The sequence below is a fragment of the Helianthus annuus genome, chromosome 13, assembly GCF_002127325.2.
Source record: "Helianthus annuus cultivar XRQ/B chromosome 13, HanXRQr2.0-SUNRISE, whole genome shotgun sequence".
Lineage (NCBI taxonomy): Eukaryota > Viridiplantae > Streptophyta > Magnoliopsida > Asterales > Asteraceae > Helianthus > Helianthus annuus.
The window spans coordinates 131768686-131778740 of record NC_035445.2 but is presented as its reverse complement, the minus strand read 5'-3'; the positions used below and the strand labels follow the sequence as shown (position 1 = coordinate 131778740).

The window sequence follows — 10055 nt, the reverse complement described above, 5'->3', positions numbered from 1 at the left end:
ATCAAAGTGCTTATCTTTCACAATCCATACCCAAACCTCAAGCCCAACCACAACAACAACAAGCTCATTATACCAATAATCCTCCACCCCTTAACCCTAACACGATCAGAGTCGACACTTCAAACCTCTCACAAGTTAGCATTGAAGTAGCAAAGGAGCATATGGAACTCATTAATACAATGGTCAGTGCTTACTGCGGTTTGGTTGCAGGTCATATTTGTAACATCAATATGACCAATGAAGATTATCAACAGATCGACCTTGATGAAATGGAGTTGATGGACATAAAGTGGGCATTTGCAAGTGCAGTTAGAAGGGCAAGGGATTTCATGAGTCGAACAGGAAGAACTTCGTTGGAAAGTAAGAAGGATACGAAGTACGGGTTTGATAAAGATGCAGTTACATGTTTCAATTATGGCGAAAAGGGGCACTTCAAACGTGAGTGTACCCAACCAAGCAAACAAGGCAATCAGAACCCATTCGTAAATCAGACGAGTACTTCCAATGTCAACGTCAATCAAGACAATCGTGAAAGAAGGATGGTAGCAGTGAACAACAATCAGAACCAGTCTGGACCATCAAACACCAATCGAGCATTGACCGTTCAAGCTGACGAAGGGTGTAATTGGTCTGTACAATTTGGGGAAGGTGATCAAGAAGGAGGAACAGCGTGTTATGCAAAGATCATCAATCACATCAAGCACGTACACAAGGAAGAATTTTCTGAAAGTGACGACAGTTCGGGTTATACCGGGAGTTCTGATGAAGAAAGTTCTATTTCGGGTGATTATCATTCTGAATCTGATGTGAAGGAAGAAGCAAATTCTGATGTTGATGACTTATTAAATGAAGCAGAGGAGTTGAAATGTCAGAAATCAGTTCTGATCAAGAAGGCTGCTGTAGCATCTAAAGAAATGGAAAAGTTCTTCTCTGAAGATGGATCTGTTTTTTTTCAATCTGCCTTTATGGCAAATGTCTCAGCCTCTATGAGTCAGGTTCTGAAACTCCTGCTCCTAGTGTTTGTAAGTCTTGTGCAGATTTGAAGCTTGAATCCGAAAAGCTTCATAGTCATAATCAAAGTTTGGGTATTGAGCTGTCTATGTGCAAATAGGTAAATATGGCTTTAGTTCGAAACGAAAAGGAATTTAAATCTGTAATTGAAACCTTAAAGAAAAGTGTTTCCGAAGTGAACAAAGTTGTTTATCATAAACAAGTTAGCATTAACGATTACATTAACATCGTTGAGGAAACAAAAAAGGAACTAGCCATTGCCAAATGCGAGCATGATCCTATCAAGCAAAAATTGGAGAGTTATTCTAACTCCCGATTTGTGCTCGATCACATCATCGATGTTCAACAACTAAAGGGAAACATGAAAGGTGTTAGGTATAAGAAGTGTCTGCCCCCTTTAAGACACAATTATACTCATATGCCTGATGAAGAGGATATGCCTCGGTATGAACCCAGTGTGCCTCTTGATTATGAGGAAGCTACTACTGGCTTAGGGTTCAAACCGGACAGTTCTTCAAGAACATCATCTGAGCACCCAGAAACTTCAACATCTACGAAACAAAGTCCTCCAATCATTAAGGACTATGAATCGTCTGATGATGAATCAGAATCAGATGTTAGTGATCAGGATAAATCACTTGACAAGATGAAAGGAGTAGAAATTCCACTTGAGAATCATATTCTTTGTGATCCTGCTACTCCTGTTGTTCAACCAGTTGTCAAACAAGTGATAGATCCTGTCAAGAATGACAAGAAATCTGTGTCTACCATTAAGAGTAATAATGTGTTGTACACTTTGGTTGGTGATTCTAAAATCTATTCAGATCATGATTTTCCAATTAAAAATGTCAATCCATCTTCGATTGATAAAGTTTTTGAAGATAATACAAACAAGTTTTTGGGAAAGACAATTTCCAGGAGTCATTGTAACTCAATGTGATCCAATTCCAAAAGCTGAAATCAGGAGCTCGTTATCAGAAGAAAAACAGTGATGTCAAATTTGTAGCATCAAAGGGTATGGATAAAATTGAGATTTTTGAAAACAAATCAAACATCGTACAACAAGTCAAGATTTTAAAACGTAACAGTCAAAACAATTACACTCAACATACAAACGGGTGTGATGAGAAAGCAAGTACCTCAGGTTCTACGGGTTCGACATCTGTAGGTCAATCAGATTCTCCTAAGTTTGTGGAAAGGAGAACGTGTTTTAAATGTGGGGAGTTTGGGCATATCATTAAGAACTGCACAAACACTCCAAAGGATAAATTTATTGAGAAAGCACCACCTGAAAAGGTTCACCCTCAACGTCATCCCGTTTCACCAAAACATAATAAAAGAACTATTAAGGAACAAGAAACGAAACAACGACGTCAAAACATCAAAGCTGTTGAAAAGGCTTTAAAATCTGAAGTCAAAACTGTTAAAAGGGAACCAAGTTCTTCACAACCATTAAAACCAGAGGTTTCAAAATTTGTTTACAAAACTCAATCTGGTAGACAAAAACAAACTTGGAAACCTAAGATGGGTGAAAGTTCAGGGGAGCTGCTATTTTTGAAAATCATCAAGAAATTGAGATCACTTTTCGTGATGCTCAGGGAAGACCCAAGACCACTAAGGCTTGGGTCCCCATCCTCAACTGATCTTTGAATGATATGTGCAGGATGTTCCAGGAGGAATTATTAATAGTCATTGGATTGTTAATAGTGGAGCATCTAGGCACATCACAGGCGACTTACGGCTTCTATATGATGTGAGAAATATTAGAGGAGGCTATGTCGCATTTGCTGGAGACAAAGGCGGATACATCACTGGAGAGGGAATGATCTCCAATGGTGTTGTATGTTTCGATAAGATCAATTATGTTCGTCAAATTGATCATAATCTTCTCAGTGTGTCGCAAATCTGCGATAAAAAGTTCACCGTGCATTTCAATGATGCTGGTTGTTATGTGCTTAAACCTGGTTTCAAAATTCAACAAGAATGGATTCTCTTATCGGCTCCAAGAGTTAATGATCTTTATATTCTTGATATGAGCCAAGCAATTACGACATCTGCGCAAGTAACATGTTTTGTCTCAAAAGCCACAGAGAAGGGGTCTATATCTTGGCACAGAAGAATGGGGCCCATTCACTTGAGGAAAATGAACCATTTGGTGAAAAACAATCTTGTGAATGGTGTGCCTGTGAGAAGTTTTCAACCCAAACCTTATCTTTTTACTGACAAGGTACACCCGATTTCAACCTACGACATACTCGGCTTACCAACCTGCATGGTCTCCAATTATTTTAATCTTTTATCAATTTCCATTTTTAATTTTTTAAGACTAAATTCAAGAGATACTTATGAACACTTTGAAGACAAGTCCAGAAAATATGAATATATGAAGAACAAGTCCAGAAAATATAAACTTTCCGGTCACTGAACAACTTTCCGAACAATAAGTTTTGCACAATCTTTCACTAAAAACCCGGTTTAACACGTGAACAAATACTAACAAGGTTTTTAATAAAACTTTTAACAAAACAAGCAAGATCTACAGATTTTTCAGATAATGTTTCCAGAAAATTTTGAACTTCAAAGATGACAGTTTCAGAAAACACATCCAAACACTTGATAAAAACCGAACTATGTTTGATTTTAAACAAGGATAAGAGCCAAGGCTCTGATACCACTTGTAGGTCCTGAAATCGGAGGATCGATAACAAAACCAAATCCTTGTTTATAACAAACAATGTCACGGGTGCGGAATCCCCGTGGTGGTGCCAAATCAAACACAGTAAATAAGAACACGGTTTAACTAACGAAACAAAATTTATTGATTAAACGGGATGAGAACCAGATCAAACTGATACACACATAATTTGACAGAGTAACTTTAAGGGTATTCTCTCATCTCTGGTTTCAAAGTGAAACACAGGGTGTTTATATAGCAGCCTGGGCTAAAAGCATCGACGAAACCAACATGGGCTCGACGAAAGAGACTGGGCCAGACATTGGGCCTGAAGAAGCCCAATCAGACGACGAAACAACTCAGTTTCGTCGTCGATCATGACGAAACAAAGTGAAATGGACAAGATCCGTTTCGTCGTTATGTGTTCGACGAAACAGAGTGTTTTGTCGAAGGCTGCATTTTGTAAACTGTTTGCTGCAAATAGACAGCAAACAGCAACACTTATAAACACTGAAATATTCACAGAAATACCCTTTATGCAACATGCATCATTCATATATCATTACATATCAAAACAGAGACAAACAAGTCGGACACAAGCGGATAGGAGGATATCCGACTTGGTCGACGGCAAATACAGACTCGATAAATGACAAAAGACCGTACAAAATACATCGTAAATACAAGACTAGTTACAGACACAAAAGTGCATCCACAATATTTACATTATATTGATTTACTTTTGAAGTTTATACATGCTTAACATGTTTCTGATTGTAGAAGACAGACAAAAGGAAGACAACAAAAGAAATTTTCTTGAATTGATGACTTCCAAGAGCTTCAATGTTTCAAATGACATTAAAAGTGACGGCAGAAAACAAAGTGATGTAGTGTACAGCTTTGCTGCTATAGTAACAGCCACAAATGATTTCTCGGACGAAAATAAGCTTGGAAAGGGTGGTTTCAGACTTGTTTATAAGGTATCTAGTCTTTCTATACACTCTGTGTTTCTTAAACTGCCACTAGGTTTTGTTGTTAACAAAAGCGCGATATAATGTTTTATGATGATGGGGGAAACTTTGTGATGGGCGAGAAATTGCAGTTAAAAGGCTTTCAATAACATTAGGACAAGTGCTTGTGGAGTTCAAAAATGAAATCATACTTATTACCAAACTTCAACATACAAATCTTGTCCGGGTTCTAGGTTGTTGTATTCATGGAGAAGAAAAGATGTTGATTTATGAGTACATGCCCAACCAGAGTTTAGATTTCTTTCTCTTTGGTAAGACTATATCAATCCACATGTCTGATGGTTTGAGTTTTGATACTAGTTTTGCTTTATCTAACTTGCTAAAACCATTGAATAGATGAAATGAGGAAGGCACTACTAAGCTGGCAAAAACGATGGAACATAATCGAAGGAATTGCTCAAGGATTGCTATACCTACATAAATACTCGAGAATGTGAGTTATCCATAGAGATCTCAAAGCTCTCAAAGCTGGTAACATTTTGCTAGACAAAATATGAACCCCAAAATTTCTAATTTCGGTATGGCAAGAATATTCAAACAAGATGAGACGGAAGCAATGACCCAAAGGGCGGTTGGTACATAGTATGAACAATCCCTCTTCAAAGGTTTAGGTTCTAATATGCTTACATCTAATTAATTTTACCGACTCTAACTCGGTTACATTATGTAGTGGTTACATGTCTCCTGAGTATGCAATAAATGGGACGTTTTCGGTGAAGTCCGATGTATTCAGTTTTGGAGTCCTAATCCTAGAAATTATAAGTGGAAGAAGAAATACGTGCCTCTCTTTTCTTGATACGACAGTCTATCTTATTGGACACGTAAGTCTTGTTTCAAATCTAATTCTTCTACATCAAGTGTATTAGGAAAGTAATTTATTGGATAAGTATGAATAACTAGCATTTGAAAAAAAAATAGGCATGGGGGTTGTGGCTACAAGGGGATGCATTGCAACTGCAGGATCCAACACCTGCTGATAGTTGTGTTGAACACCAACTGTTGAGGACTATTCATGTTGCACTTCTTTGTTTACAAGAAAATGCAGAGGACAGACCAGAATGTCTGAGTTGCTATCTATGCTTGCTAATGATACTATGTTGTTACCTCTCCCAAAACAACCAGCATTCTTTTTTGGAAGAAGTGTATCTAAGTCAGCTTTAGCTGAAGGGGAGATAGAGAGCGACTCTGTAAACAGTATAACCATTACACAAATGGACGCTTGATAGTATGTTATCGTTCATCCTTTTTTCATCATGGAAGTTTTTGAGTTCACGACCCGCTGCTTCTGGTGGCTTTTCAAGCATGTTTTTAACTGTTTACTACTCTGTTCACTCAAGTATTAATGCAAGAATCTCTAATTATTTTTCAGTACATCCATTTGACTTTTACATGTTATAATGGTTATAATTTTCCGTCGTGGACACGATGGTAAACCTTGGATCCTTTGAAACTGTGCTCTCTTTTGAATCTGCATATAAATTAATTCACTTATAACTGTAGGTCCGGCTAGGGGAGGATCTAGTCGCCTAATCCTTGTGTACAGACCAACCCGGTTGTGCGGAATCCAACCGAGATCGAACACATAAATGATAGACACGAGACTCAACGATTAACACCAATGTATTAATACTTGAAAACAGTTAAAATGCAAGGTTTATAAATACACTCTGTAAACTCTCTCTAGTTGTCTCGTGTGTGTGTGTGTTTTCTCACACTTGTGTCCTCTAACTTGTTTCTGTCTTGAGTCTTGTTTATATAGGAGCAGGTACGGTGAAACAGAAGCAGGTCTTCGACGAAACGCATTGACTCGACGAAAAGGAAGGGCAGTCGACGAAACTCAATCAAGGTCGACGAAACAGACATGTTTCGTTAACATTATACATGTTTCGTCGACTTGGGCTTTGGCCCAAACATTTGAGGCCCAAGCTGTTTGTTTCGTCTATTTGGTTTCATGCTCGATGACTTGTGATTCGGCCCAATGCCCAAGTCACTTAAACAAGTGTTGTTGTGCACGACGGAGGAATGTCGTGATTTAAACCGAATCACGTCGAGTCGCGTCGAACTGAGTTGCGTCCACAATATATGTATCAACAAACTCCCCCTTGGACGCTACTCGTGAGATTCGTCTTCCATGTCTTCTATGTCGGAGGATCTTCAAAGTCTTCACGTCTTGTAAGCAGAAAGTGTATCAACAAACTCCCCATTTTATTTAGGAAGTGTGTTAACTAACTCCCCCTTAACATAAGCTCTCCTTTGAGTTATGCTCGTGAATCTTTTGATCTTCAGTACTTGAGATCCTTGTGGTGTTGATGATTGGTCAGCAGCAACTCGATCATCTTTATCATTTGAGTGCCTTCACGTCGTGTCTTCATTCCGAAGCTTATCATCGAACATGTTCTCCTTGCCTTTAGCATCTGCACATGCAAGAAATCTAAACGCGTAATGAGAACAAACGCTTGGAATATAGTTAACATAAACAAGCAACACACATGTGACCATTTTTCAATCAACTACCGTCCGACAGTTTGAAAGTTTAACAAATTTATCAATTTTAGTTTTTAACTTTCAAAACTTGCAAATTTTGACCGTTTATGAAGACTTAGTCGATTTGGTTGTCCGTCAGGTTTCAGGCAACGAAGACTCGAGATCCAACATCGTACAATCAAAAATAAGATAGAAGAAAAATCTTTTTGGATTTTATTAAGTTTATATTAAAACACACCTAAAATCTTTTTGGAATTTTTGAATATTTCAAATGTAAAGACAGAAAGCAATAAATAAATATATACAAAGATGCAGAAACTGAAAGCAATAAATAAATATTTACAGACATTCTTTTTGTGAGTTTCGAGGGTAAGAGAATCATATCAGTGTACGGTCACGCCAAAACGCTCTTGGTGTTCAATTAGTTCACATTAAGATAAGCATCCTATAACGATTATCGGAATTGTTGTCCACTTAAGCTCAACTTATCAGATGTAATCATGGCGAGGGAATACGTTAAGGTATGATTTATACTTACCGACCGGTGTTCATCCACATCACGACACATTCCCGTATCAAGGTATGCACGAGGGTTCATCTAACCAGTGAGTATACCGATTATTATCTGCTTGACCGTATATGATGTGAGATTCTCACTTATTTTAATTTGAAAACAAGCCCCATGTGGTAGAATCACTTATTGATGAGGAACTTGATTTTCAGATGCATGAAGGGCACAGGAGCAAGTCCGTGAACAGGTCAGTACTTTCGTACAGCAAAGAGACGAACTTGACTCCCGGATAAATGTGATATATTATCACTTATTTGTTTGGACATGTGATTGTTGATCACTTATTGAGGTCGAATGCAATATGTACACATATGTATAGTATCAGGGAAGATCTAGACTTGCGTCCCCGTTATTTTTCGGTAAAAGATACAACCATGATACCCAGATGATAAGCAGCATAAAGACCGAATATCTCAGAACCTCGGCAATCTCTCAAACGAAATTTCGGTACTAAGACCATATGCCAATGAATGGTTCCCACCTGGTCTTCAGTCGATTTAAGTTTATATCACCCTGCACACTTAAAAATGATTGTAAGCCTACCGATACATCTTATATAGAGCTGCTTAACATATTTTTCATTTAAGGATTAAAGAGGTTTGGACAGACCACTGATGCACTATCATTTTCTCTTTTTCTCGCCTGGAAACTCATTTTTGTTTTTCTATTGTTTTTGTGTTTTTAAATTTTTCGATGTTTTTGGATTTTCATATTTGGATTTACTCCCCCTAAAATCAACAAACTAAGACAAATTTAAAAGACACAAAGATATTTACAAAAATGATTTTCCTATGTTGGTTTTACTCTTGCTTGACCTTAATGCCGTTTACCAATAATAAAAAGTCAAATCTTGATTTGTCAAATGCTTTGGTAAAAAGGTCGCACGTTGCTCATCGGTGTGGACCTTAACAACATCGATTAGCCTTTTATCAAAGCAATCACGTATGAAGTGATATTTGATTTCGATGTGTTTGGTCTTTGAATGCTGCATAGGATTTCTAGTGATCTGTAAGGCAGCAAAATTATCAACGTAAATAGGAGTAGTTAGGAATTCAAAACCGTAGTCGCGTAATTGTTGTTGGATCCACATGACTTGGGAGCAACAACTTGAGGCAGCAATGTATTCAGCTTCTCATGTTGATGTAGCGACACACGTCTGCTTCTTGCACTGTCATGTGACAAGGCGATTTCCCAAAAACTGACATCCAGCCATTGTGGATTTGCTTTCGATTTTGCATCCGCCAAAATCAGAATCACTAAAAGCGATCAAATCAAAGTTGTTATCCCTAGGGTACCATAGACCGGTGTCAGGACCCTTCAAATAACGAAAAATCCTTTTTACAGCTGCAAGATGTGAGGCATTCGGGTTGACTTGATATCTGGCAAGCAGGCACGTTGGGTACATTATATCTGGTCTTGATGCTGTGAGGTACATAAGAGATCTGATCATCGCACGGTAGTATGAGAGGCTAACAACTTCACCCTTCAAGTCTGGATTAATTCCGTGATTTTGCTGCAATGGGGTACCGATGGGCGTTGCATCAGACATCTGGAACCGGATAAAGATGTCACCAACATATTTAGTCTGATGGATGAATATCCCAGACTCAGTTTGTTGCACTTGTAGGCCCAAAAAGAAAGTCATTTCCCCCATCGCAGTCATCTAGAATTTATCCTGCATAATAAGCTCGAAATTCGTACACAAAACATCATTAGTAGAACCAAATAAAATATCATCAACGTATACTTGTACCAATAGAAGATCTCCATCTTGTTCTTTGATGAAAAGAGTACAATCGATAAGACCTCTGGGAAATCCATTCTCCAGCAGATAATTAGATAAGGTTGCATACCAAGCTCGTGGTGCTTGATGTAGACCATATAGAGCTTTGTTCAGCAACCAAACCCGATCGGGATGGATAGGATCTTCAAAACTTGGAGGTTGTTCGACGTACACCTCTTCTTCAACCACACCATGTAAAAATGCACTTTTGACGTCCATCTGGTAAACCTTGAATCCTTTGAATGAGGCATAAGCCAGATAGATCTGAATTGCTTCCAGACGTGCAACAGGTGCACAAACTTCGTTGTAGTCGATCCCTTCAATCTGACAAAAACCTTGAACGACTAATCTTGCTTTGTTTTGGATAACTACTCCACGGTCGTCCTTTTTGCATTTATACACCCAGCGGGTACCGATCTTCTTGTAGTTCTCAGGTTTCTCAACTAGTTTCCAGACACCTAGCTTCTGGAATTGTTGCAGTTCTTTCTGCATTGCTTCAAC

The 10055-nt window shown here is 38.3% G+C and overlaps 1 pseudogene; it reads left to right on the top strand.

The window, feature by feature from the left end:
* The first annotated feature begins 269 nt into the window (after nt 1-269).
* On the top strand, nt 270-5939 carry LOC110901332 (annotated as a pseudogene).
* Nucleotides 5940-10055: the final 4116 nt, after the last annotated feature.